We start from the raw sequence: 11,984 nt of genomic DNA, 5'->3' as shown, positions 1-11,984 counted from the left end.
AGACTCCCCATCCCCCGCACACGCCACCAAAACTCCCGCAAGTACGCCCCAGGCCCCGCCCTCCCGCGACCAGCAGGCCGGCCCCGCGCTCCGTGACTGGCTGGCGATGATGTCATCACGCGCACATACGGGTACTGCTCCCCGCCCACCGCGGCGGGCCCACGCCGCTCCGTGACCAATCACCGTGCGGAGCGGCGAGGGAGCCGGCACACACTGCGGCTCCGCTAGGGACGGCCAGCCGCGCTTTATTGGCAGGGGCTGCGGCCAATCAGAAGAAGGTACCCGTCTCCCGGCTTGCGCCCATATCGAGAGGCGCAGGCGGGGACGAGAGAGGCTGCGGGAGTGGCGACGCCGAGAGCCAATGGCCTTCAGGCAAACCGTACCGTGAGGGAAAGAATGTAGTGGGGGAGGGAGGCTGGGAGTGCAAAGAACCTCTGAGCTCACTGACTACCGCTCCATCAGTACAGTCCAGGATATGAGGCCGGTTAAGATAAAGTGCGAAGAAAGATAAGCGTCGGTGCGCTAGTATCTTGATGGACGGGAGCCGCAGCCAATAGTTAGCACAGCAAAGGGGAAAGGCCCAATCAGAAAAAAGTTTTGGGGAGGGTGAGGTGCTGTTACTGAGAAAAGGGCGGGTGGCCCAATGGCCACCGAGAGAGGACAGGACAGAATGAGCGATGGCAGTGGCAGCCAGTAGCCTGGGAAGAATGCGAGGCGGCCCGGCAGGGAACGACACACGACTCGATGGGGGCGGGGCTGTGGCCCGTGCTCCGCCCGCCCCTCCCAGAGCACTGTGACGTAAGAGGTGGGGAGGGTGGGCCTAGCAGCGGCCTTTGGGACAGGGGTTCCCAACATGTCCGCGCTGCTGGCGGCGCTCGGCGTGCGTGAGCGGGTGGCGACAACGGCCGGCGGCGGTCAGCACGGGGCGGCCCGTGCCTGAGACTGAGCTAGGTCCACCTTCACCCGGGCCGGGCGCTACAGGGCTGCCTAGGGCCTGGACGCCAGAGAACGCCGGTGTTCGTCCACCGACAGGTAGAGGGGTCAGGGCCGGCCGTAGGGTACGGGCGAATGGGTCGTGTCTGTGCTGGGCTGCACCGAGTCGGACAGAGAGCGCCGGGCTTCTCTGACGTTATCGAGTGGCAGGGCCTGCGCGTGTGTCATGGAGAGTTGAGGCTGGCAGTGCCGGCCTGCGCCGTGGGGCAGTAGGCAAGGCCTGCTGTGTGCAGTTTCCCGGGAGCGGGTAAGCTCCGCGCAGGCCCGGCCTCCGTCTGTTTCCGCCAATGGAGAAAAGAGGATAGAGCGCCGCACTGACATGGTCTCCTGGCGGAGGAGCTGTGTGTGCCGTAGTAGTTGCATGGAAAAGGGACGTCGAGGAAGTGGCGGGGAAGGCAAGCCCACTTGTGTAGCTACAGATGGGGGCCGGCGGGCCCGCCCTCTGTGCGCCACGGTGGGGCGGGCCGAGGCGGCGATGGAGGGCCCAGCGGCCCAGGCCCTGCGCGCGGGCTGCGTCGCGATGGGTGGGTGAGCTGCGGGCCGGGCTTCGCGCGTGTGGTGCTGTGTGCGAGGCGGGGAAGGGACCGAAAGCGGCCGGCGTGCTGATAGTCCTGTGCGGAGCGGGGTTAGGGGGCGGCCAGCGGGACGAGCCCGTCTGAGCTCGTGCATTGGCTGCAGCCGGGGGAGTGGCGGGCTGGGGGCCGGCGGGGTTTGGTGTTTACCGACGGGGTGGGGTGGTGGGAAGTGGGCAGCTGCGGGTACGGCCCCCATGGCGTTGGAGGGAGAAGCTGTCGTTAGGCCTGAGTGCTTGTGACGAGCTGGTGTGCGAAAGAGATGAAGTCACAGGCACATGGGCAGTGCCTGGGCGCTTTTAGCGTGCAAGGGAAGAGAAGTTGAACGCAATTCTTTGGTGTAGTTTTGAGTTTGCTGGTGCTGCCAACCCATTGGATATAAACCTGTACATATTTCTGTTGTAATTTGTAGCTAGTCGAAGTGAGAGTGTCATTTTGATGGGTTAGAGGCAGCTGGAAAAATCTGTATGCATATTATTGTGTGCTGTCTTAGGGTTGAGAGATATGTTTATACCGTGGGGATGCAGATGATGGGTGAAACCACTTGTCTTTAGGGATGGTTCATGAAGGCCTATGTGTTTAGGCTTGATACATAACCGTGTTTGTTGTGAGAAGTAAGGTGGTAAGTTGTCTGACTTTTAAGTGTTGTGCGAGAGGGAGGCTTTGGGTGGTAGGTAAGCCTGTGTACAAGTTACAGGCACAGTGGTAACAGGGCGTTACAAGGTTCTGAACTTGTTTTGTTTGGTGGCCAGTGTGGTTAGACTTAATGTGAAAGACCTTCGTGTGTAATATGAGATGGTATGTGGACAGTCTTACAGTGTGTAAGTTTGTCTGCCACGCATACTGAGAGTTGAGAGAGATTCCTGGCTGTCACCAGCTCAGCTCTGGGGTTTTTGTGTGTTGAGAAAGGCAAGGATATCAAGCAACCTGGTCTGTGGCCTGTGAATTGGTGTCTCATTTGTGATAGAATTGAAAGGCTGGGTTATTTGACGGTTCAGACGTGAGAGACAAATTAGAAAACGTACAGCAAATGCCAGGTGTTTGGATGATGATATTGCTGCTTGGAGAAAGTCTGTGTCTGTTCTGGGGAGTTGTAGAACTGTAGGTATCTATACCTGTGACAGGTGTCAGGCAGAGTAAATTTCACATTTGTGGGTGAATTTCCAGGGATGGGTTATAAGGAAATGCGGGATTTGGGATGAATGTTTAAAAGATAGAATCTTTGAAAGGTTTGTGCACTTCTGAAGAAAAATAGGGCATATTTGTGAGGGTTATGCATATACAGGCTGAAGATTTTGTTATGTTTATATATATATACACATGTGTCAGGGGAACAGTATTTGTGCAAAAGGGAAACTGGAGTTTTTGTGTTGCTGAATTAATGAGAATTCTTGTCAGTGTATAGAGAGAGGCAACAGACCTTTTTGGATGAGGCTGTAAGAAATAGAAATACTGTGCAGGAGGGAGGATGAACTGAGGCAGAGTTCTAGGTGTGTGCTGAGCAGGTGGGAGGCTGTGAGGATCCTTTGGTTTTCTTGATTTGGACAGAAGTATTTTGTAGTTGTGACAGTCAGTTGAACCTAAAAAGGTGAATGAAGATTAGATAATTTGTGAATATTAAGACTATTATCTGATTAAAGGAAGCTACAGAATTGTGAAGTTTGTGTTTAAAGGCATTTTTTGTAGTTGTTTGGTTTTGTTGTGTTCCACTGGGTAAATTGCCCCTTAACTTCACTCTTAAACTTCTGCTGAGACCAGCACTCATAATGGTGATGACAGGTCAGCATCTAACTAAAAGCACTTAATGTGCTGTGGATGAGCTCGTGTATATGTGTGGGTTTAGGGGCTCAAATGTGTCTTTTATATATATTTATTATGTGCATTACTGTAACCCTTTAACTGAATGCACTTGTCCAGAGGGCTGAAGTGTTTTGCACCAGACATATACTTGCTTTTAAGTGAGACTTGGTGCGCAAATATTTGAGGACCAGAGATCTGTGAAAAGCTGATCCATTCAGAATGGAAACCAGTTTGTCTCAGGTGGAAATGAGGAAAAATTACACTTGTGCATACCATGTTCTGCAGATACATGATAGTAACTATTATTTGTTTAATTAGCCCATCATCCCTTGTTCTGCACAGATGTTTAGAGAAGGTTGTTACATAGGGTAATGAGTTAAATAAGGCACATAACATTGAGGTGATGTGGTATGGAGAGGGCTAAACAGAGAATGCATAGAATCCATTTTCTTTTAATTGTGGTAGCTGTACGGTGGTCAGTCATTGAGACAGGGAACTAGAGAATAGTGTAGTCCTATAGTAATTATTCTGGATAATCCAGTTCAGTTCTCTCTGTGAGGAATTATCATTGCTCACTTAAACTTTTACAATAATGATCATGATCAATGATGATCAGTAAGTTTGCAGATGACACCACGCTAGGAGCAGGTGTTGTTCTGTTGGAGGGTAGGAGAGCCCTTCCTCTGAAGGACATTGACTGGCTGGGTGGGCAGAGGCCAACGGGATATTTGACAAGGCTAAGTGCAGGATTCTACACTTTGGCCACAACAATCCCAAGCAGCATTACAGGCTAGGGGACAGAATGGCTGGAGAGCAGCCAAGCAGAAAGGGACCTGGAGGTACTGGTAGATAGTAGCCTGAACACGAGCCAGCAGTGTGGCCAGGAGAGCCAGTGGCATCCTGGCCTGTATCAGGAGCAGTGTGGCCAGTAGGACAAGGGAGGTTATTCTTCCCCTGTACTCAGCACTGGTCAGGCCACAGCTTGAGTGCTGTGTCCAGTTCTGGACCCCTCAATTCAAGAGAGATGTTGAGATACTGCAACATGTCCAGAGAAGGGCGACGAAGCTGGTGAGGGGCCTGGAACACAAACCCTTTGAGGAGAGGCTGAGGGAGCTGGGGTTGTTTAGCCTGGAGAAGAGGAGGCTCAGAGGGGACCTCATCATTGCTGTCTACAACTCCCTGAAGGGAGGCTGTAGCCAGGTGGGGGTTGTCCTCTTCTCCCAGGAAACCAGCAATAGAACAAGAGGACACAGTCTCGAGTTGTGCCAGGGGAAAATATAGGCTGGATGTTAGGAGAAAGTTCTTCACAGAGAGTGATTGGCATTGGAATGGGCTGCCCAGGGAGGTGGTGGAGTTACTGTCCTTGGAGCTGTTCAGAAAAAGTCTGGATGAGACACTTCGTGCCATGGTCTATTTGATTGGCTAGGACTGGGTGCTCGGTTGGACTGGATGATCTTGGAGGTCTCTTCCAACCTGGTTGATTTTCTGATTAATTGTGCTTAGAATTTTAAGTAAACTTGAGACCCTGTCTTGCAGAAATAACCTCATCAAAATTGAAATGAGAGCTTGTGAAATCTGTGAAGATCGTCTTTTGAGGTACTTGACATAGAACTGCTGATTTCAGATAGAGTGGTTGAGAAGTGGTTTCTTACATGGATGTGTTGCCTCCATATTACAAATGGGAAAGACAAAAATCCACTTGGTATTGGATGTAAATATCTAGGTCTTGGAAAATATTTGTATTATAATAATAATGTCACTCTTTGGGATAGGAATTATTTAGACTGCTGTGAAGGATGAAGCTGTATGTAGAACATTGTTCAGTTACATCATCTTGAATGAAGCAAACTGCAGCACACCTAACAAAATGTACTTGTAATATTCCTGAGTATGTGTGTGAGTTGTTTGTTGGTGTATTTTTTGTTGTAGCTTGGGTTTTTGTGTTTGGGGTTTTCCCCCTCAAAACTCTGAAAACTAAAATCAGTAATTTGGTGTTGTCTTGGTTCATCAGTCCAGTAGGAATGCTGCGATCTGCTGCATAGGCCTTTAAGTGCCCGCTACCTTAATTGTGTCAAGTATGCTCTGTTTTGTGGATTGTTTTTTAGTTGTTGCCACCATGTTAAACAAGTTTTTTCATCTCTCCAAATGAAATGCTTCAGTAGTGTTTCTCCTCACTTCTCTATGAGAAAGAAGCATTTTGCCATCTTAGCTCCTTCCCTATTTTTGGATTATTTAATTTTGTGCTTGATCATCTTCAAGATTTGGCTTAATGGAGATTTGATGTGAGGTATTAGCAGTGTGAGTGCACGATTTTTTTTTTTCAAGTTCAGGAACAGTCTGGTTTAGTTCTGGCCTTCAATATATCTAGTATATAATATTCATGGAATTTTTCCAAATTTGGTCACAATCTGCCCAAATTCAAATAACATTCAACTACAAAAGCATGGGAAAAAGTTATTGCACGGATAATGAAAGGTGTGTCCTTCATTCAAAACTAAGGATACTGTTACTCCTTAACAGACAGACTTGCAAACTGCTTAGCTATTTGACCCGCCTCTTCTAGTCTTGAACATATATCTGGCAAGGAAAATTTGGTGAAACTGTTTAAAATGTGGCAAATAATTTTTATATAGAATTACATTTACATCTTGTGCTAAAGGCAAATAAAAATTCTGAATAATTAATGAGTATGTACTGATCTGAAAAACTTTGCATGAGGTCATAAAAAATAACGGAGCTCGCATAGCTCATCTTAGTTTCTTTACATGAACAGTTCAGCTCATCTCAATTTCTGGAGACACTATTGGCATCATGAAATAGACAAGTTGCCAGTGAATATAGGTTAAATTAAGTCTCCCAGCTCGTAGAAAAACATACATTGGGCTATACGGCACAAAGGTCTCTTAATGTAGAAACTGATAGAAAGGAAGACTCTGTGTCTCAGTGTGCAGCCTTTCTTACAATTTCAGAGGAAATTGCTCAAGTCTAGGAGGGAAAAAAACAAGGAAATACAAGTTGCCTGCATCTCTTTTTCCCCATTCACCATTAGTTTCTCATTAACAATACTTGGATGTGTCATTTTATAATGTTACTACATTGCTATCTCATGTCATAGGTGTTTCTGCATCTTTGAGGGAAATAAGCTTTTCATGGAGATTTCTTTAAAATAAATAGTACAACTAAATGCTTAGGTTTATTTTCATAGACGTTACTGGGAATTCAACTCAGAGAAACCTTGATTAAGAATGTTTCAGACTAAGTTACTGGGGAGTTTAAGATGGTTTGTAAGGTAATGACAAACTTTCAGTTAAGACCAATGCTTTCCTTTCTGACTCTTTTTGCATTTTTCTGAGGATTAGCATGTTAGCAGAAATGTTGTCTTCAGTAGTTTTACTTCTGTATTTGCAACCCAGTGGAGGAAGTTGACTTCTGAATGAACAGGAAACACAGCTCTGCAATGTTAATAATTGAATAATTGTTTTTCTCAAGAAGGTAATGAAGTACAATGATGATTTTTTGAGTAGAGGGGATAACACTTTATTGTAATGATAATTTATTCATATAATACTGCTTTGGCCTATTCTCACCAGCTTGTCTGTCTTCAAGGCAGGTATTATTTGTTCAGAACTCATGATTTTCTATTTAAAATATTGTATAGTGAAAGAAAGATTGGTGACTGGAGAGAACAAATATCAAATGATGGAACTACTTATAAAGACCTGATGTTTTTCGTTCAAGTGGAAGACTGAAACAGAATATTTTATTGGTCAACTTGTCCAGGAACAAACCCTCCCTTTTCTGGGTAGCTTTGTTGGTTAGGCTGATGTGTAAGTAATAAAAGGATTATCGAGCACATGCTGCATTTGCTTTCTTATCACTAACTACAGTGGAGCCATTGATGTGGCTTTTTGGACATTGCATTGTTTTCAGTGTTATCAAATTAGTCTTATAAAACAGTAAATGCAGATGACGCACAAAATGTATATAGATCATGAGGTTTTTTTTAGACTTTGTTCATGGACCTTCCCTCAACATATCCCTTGAGCTTTGATGGTTCTCACTGTAAAGGAATGGAATCAAAAGTGGATGAGTGATGAGACTTAGCCGCTATAGTTATCTCAGGAAAAGGAGCACTTAAGTTTGCAGCACAGTTCTCCTTTTTAGGGCTGATCAGTTGTGTGTTAGCAGCTTGAGTCTGTCAGTTTAGTTACTGCTGCCTGAGGCTCTCTTAAACGAATGGGCAGTATCTGCCACTCCTGATTATGTTTACATTAACAACCAGTGTGCTGCAATTGATGAATATTGTAGAGGGTAAAATATGTTAGGAAGGAGGACTCAGTATCCGTGATATGTATACTTGTTTGGGCTTTATTCTGGTTCTATGGTCCAAGAGTACTTGAGACATTATTTGGTAATTAGGTGTTCTCACAGAATTTTAGTTCAGGTTGATCTGCGAGACGTCCACATAACGTTCAGAAACTTCTTTGACATGTGAACCAAAGCACAGTAAGAAGGGTGACTCAATTTTACTTCAAAAGTGTGCTTGTGGTGCAAAATGAAGTGCTAATGTGGATGTACTGGCTGTACCTCAGAATGTTACAGACGATGTTGGGCTTTGTGAGCGGCTCAGTTCTGCCTTCTATCTAAGTGGTGTTGTCAAAACTGCATAAATTGTCCTCCTTCTCTCTGAATAAGGATTATTTGTCTTGACTTGTGGATGAGTCTCTGTTCCCAAATTATTTTTCTGTTATTTTGAAATTGTGTGTGAAAACGACTATTGAAACTACAGTAAATTCTCAAAAGTAGTTCTTTTATGTTTTTACTTCAATTAATCAAGAATGAAAGTAGCTGTGTGAGCAACAGGTTATGAAGCCTGATTTCCTGTGGCTTTGTCTTGTGGTTGGATTTTTCTGGGCAATACTGTATTGTGAGCTCTGAAAGTACTTTCATGCATTTAGGGCACTATCTGACCTTTTGTCCTGTATGGGAAGCTGGTTTTGCTAACATAGAAGAGCTCCTGCTGCGTTTATCCTCAAGGGGCACTAATTTGGATGTCTTTCCTTGATCTGACTGTTTATTTCCACAGAAGTTACAGGACCTGATTATCTCTGAAATATTTACCCTTTTGTTAACTTCTGAATTGTGGCCAGTTTCAGTAAAACTCAATGGGAATATGTGTGTGCAACCACAAACACTGTAGCTTGGCTTCTAAGATTGTGTTTTGTTGTTGTTTTTTTTTTTTTCTATCAAGTGTCTCTCATGTTTTACTTACTTTCTATATTTACTACTATTTAAAATTTCTTCTAGAAGAGTTAAGTGTTTAGTCCCTTGTCTTTTCAGGCAGCATACCTAGAAGTAGGAAATTATTAGAGGCTGCTAAAAAGATTCTATTAAAGGAATGTAAAGGATGCTATCTATAGGATAGATAAAATTTTTGAAAGTATCCAACATGCTTATTAAACCACCTCCAAATAAATGTAGACAAGCCTAAAGTTGCTGTTGATGTATATTGTAACCTCTTGTAATACTCACTGTAGCACTAGTGATGTGTATGGTAGTTGAGGACTGTTATTCTAGGAGAGAAGTGAATGAGTTTTGAAAATGAATGATGTATTGAAGCTTCTGGAGTACATCTAAACTGGATTTTGAGGGTGGTGGATTAGGAAGTGGAGAAGGCAGGGACTTGTGTTTGTGGTTGCCCTTGTGACCTTGAAAAGCTGCTGAAACTAAGGTGCTTTGAAACTTTAGAAGTACTGCACTGAAGCTGTGTGGTACAGGAGAGTGAGTTCTGAGAGTTCTGTCTTCAGTGTATAAAGCTAAAGAAATTGTTCCTTCTGCTTCTAAGTGGATCTGTACTCAAAACACTGGCTTCAGAGAGCTTCTGTAAAGGTATGACAACGCACAGGTGTTTCTCAGTTTCTTCTTGTATCCTTTCTGCTCCTGCTCTTTATTTCTTTAGTATGGTAGTACAATTTTTGTTTTATTGTAGTTTCCAACAGGAGAATCTCATTCTGGTCAAAAAGGTACTCTACATACCGATTTGTGCACAAGGCCACAACTAAGACATGGTACTACTTGCAGGCGCTTGTTTCTACCAGTGAACATTAAATTTGGTTCTCTATGGGACGTTTGAGAAAAATGACAGATATCTGATTGTCCACAAAAAGGGTACTCCTCTTTAGTGTGCATGTTCAATGCAGACATGAAGTATCATTTGTTGTAAAACTTGAATCCAGACATAATAGAACTAGTCTACTGACTCCCTAGGTAGTGATTGGTCCTACGTCTTAGAAGCAAAGAAGTTCCATCTATCTCAATAGAACCCCAATGTATAATACAATTTGTTCAGACTTGTGGGCATCTCACTTTGGGTGTTATCAGTAAGAGCTGAGGAAGCGCCTTTAAGGAGGTTATTAACAGTATCTTAATTACAGGTGGGATTCATAGGAATGTCTAGTGAGTCTTGCCCACTAATTGTGGGACCACTACCTATAGATGTACCAAACGAACACCTTGGATGTGATGTTTATCTGTTTACTAGCTTGTCATTTTTTGTATCTTTACCACAGTAGTCATAGTACAGCAAGGGAGTCTTTTGTTTAATTTTTCCTTTTCTCTGAGATGTCTTTCCTGTTCTTTTCCTTACTAGTTGACGAGGCTGGTAGATTAATTTGTTGGAATCATTCAGTATTTAGGTTATGGCTGATACGTTACTCTGAAGAGCATTGCTAAACTAGTAGAAGATTGTGCATAGAATAGTTGGGGTTTTATACACAAGCAAAATTAAATCAGTCTTGTGAAAGCAATAGATAGAGCTGGGGGAATGTGGTGTGTGAAATTTGTTCTGTAAATCCTCTAAGTGCACTGAACTGCTATTTAAAAAATAACAAAGTTCATATGCATCCAGTCATTTAAAAGATGCTTTAATAAACTGGATGTAGTTTAATGTGACTTTCAACAGTCATTAACGGGACTGAGGAAAAGACAGGCATACAGCTCTTGCAGATGATAGTGTTGGCAAGATAATTATTTCACAGTGTTTGCTAGGGTCAAATAGCTGTGCAGCCTCCTCTGCAGGCAGACCTTGTAAGCTCATCTGTTTTATATAAATGGTAAAAGCTATAGCTTAACAATGTCCTGTGTTTTTAAATGAAAAAATTAGGCTTGAGTTTGATGTGGAAGAAAACCATTGTTAGGACTTCACCGCAGTGACATTGTTATTTTGCAATTTCACTTACATTTCCCCTTTGATTTGCCTTATTTGGAACTGTATCTTTGCTTCTGTATGTTCTATGCCTGTATTTGAGTGTTAGAGTGATGGAGATTAAGAGCTGTTGATCTAGCTTCCTATGTAAAATCCAGTAGGATGACTCCTCACTTTCTTAACTAGAGTGCATCAAATGCAAGCAACATAAGACTGAGATGGACTTCTACAAAATATTTATTGAACTCGAAATAGTGACTGTTGTTGATCATCACTGCTTACTAACTGGTTTTGACTATTGCAGTATTATTTTAGTTTTAAAAAAAAGTGGTTGCATTTAAAATCTTACTTCTAGAGAGAAGCTGATAGGCATACAGACTGTCAAAACAATTACTGATGTTGGGTTTGTTATTTGTTTTTTGGTTGGTTGTTTGGTGTGGTGGGGTTTTGTGCCTTTTTTTTCTTTACTGTGATTTGAGCTGGAGCTTGACTTACAGAGGGGAAGAAATAAAGTTCCAGCGTAGTTCAGGATTCTTGAAATAAGCTTCTGCACTGGTGTTGCAAATGAGAGGGACTAGAATTCAGCAGAGTCAGGAAAATGTTGCTGGGAAAAGTACTCTGAAATCATATTTTTTCAATCCTTTTATTTATGTTTGGAAAATATTTTCTTTGAAAAATACTGTAAATTCTTAGGTATATTTAGTGACTATGGTATTTTCAACCTGAAATTTTTCTTAATCTGTACAAAGTAGTGGCCTGTCTAGGGAAAATATTATTGAGTCACTACTTGAAATTGTCTCTTTCCACTGTTGTGGTGTTTTGTTCAGGGTTACCAAATGTAAATGTGTGTACGAAATAAGGTGTGCTGATGTGTTGTGTTCTTTTTTTTCATTAAAGGTTTCTTAAGGTTCGTCCGTACTTGAAACCTGGTTTGTCAGTTTTATAAAGAATAAAAAGCTGATGTGAAAAACATTTACGTGTGTCTCTCCATATTGCTTCTTCCTCCATAGGTCTTGTTTATTGAAGCACTGATTAAAACAAAAGCTCTCTCATAGGAAGCAAATTTAGCAGCTTGGATCTGTAATGACTTGTCAGATTTCTTCTTGAAACCTTTCTAAAGTAAGAGATGGTCCTAGAGCACTGTATTTGACTCTCCATCATCCTTTTCTGCCACTTAACTTCTTTTTAGTAGTTGTCTGAAGTTGTCATTAGTACAAAAAGAATCAATAAACTTGGGCTACCTGTGAGCAAACTTTCTTCTGCATTATATGTTTTGTTCCAGTGTCAGAACTGTTGATTCTTTGCATTTAGTGTTTATTCTCTCCTTTCCTTAGGTCAAATTCTGATGCAGGAGAGAGACTGACATATAGGCAGGAGAAGCGAAAGATAGTGTTCTTAGTAAGGAAGACAATGAC

At 43.0% G+C, this 11,984-nt stretch overlaps 1 protein-coding gene across 3 annotated transcripts in view; it reads left to right on the top strand.

Annotated features, from left to right (window-relative positions):
• The first annotated feature begins 320 nt into the window (after positions 1-320).
• Positions 321-11,984, top strand: part of PPM1B (protein phosphatase, Mg2+/Mn2+ dependent 1B) — a 50,206-nt gene continuing 38,542 nt past the window's right edge. The window contains exon 1 of one of the 3 annotated variants that reach the window (XM_064158396.1): positions 321-379. The gene's annotated coding sequence lies outside the window, so the exon portion shown is untranslated. Of the gene's footprint in view, positions 380-811; positions 1,033-11,984 lie in introns of those variants that run through there. The other 2 variants (XM_064158395.1, XM_064158397.1) reach the window with 2 other exon arrangements.

This window comes from Pogoniulus pusillus, chromosome 18 (genome assembly GCF_015220805.1).
Source record: "Pogoniulus pusillus isolate bPogPus1 chromosome 18, bPogPus1.pri, whole genome shotgun sequence".
In the NCBI taxonomy this organism is placed as follows: Eukaryota; Metazoa; Chordata; class Aves; order Piciformes; family Lybiidae; genus Pogoniulus; species Pogoniulus pusillus.
Note: the sequence above shows the minus strand (reverse complement) of the source record. Positions and strands in the feature narration are given on the sequence as shown.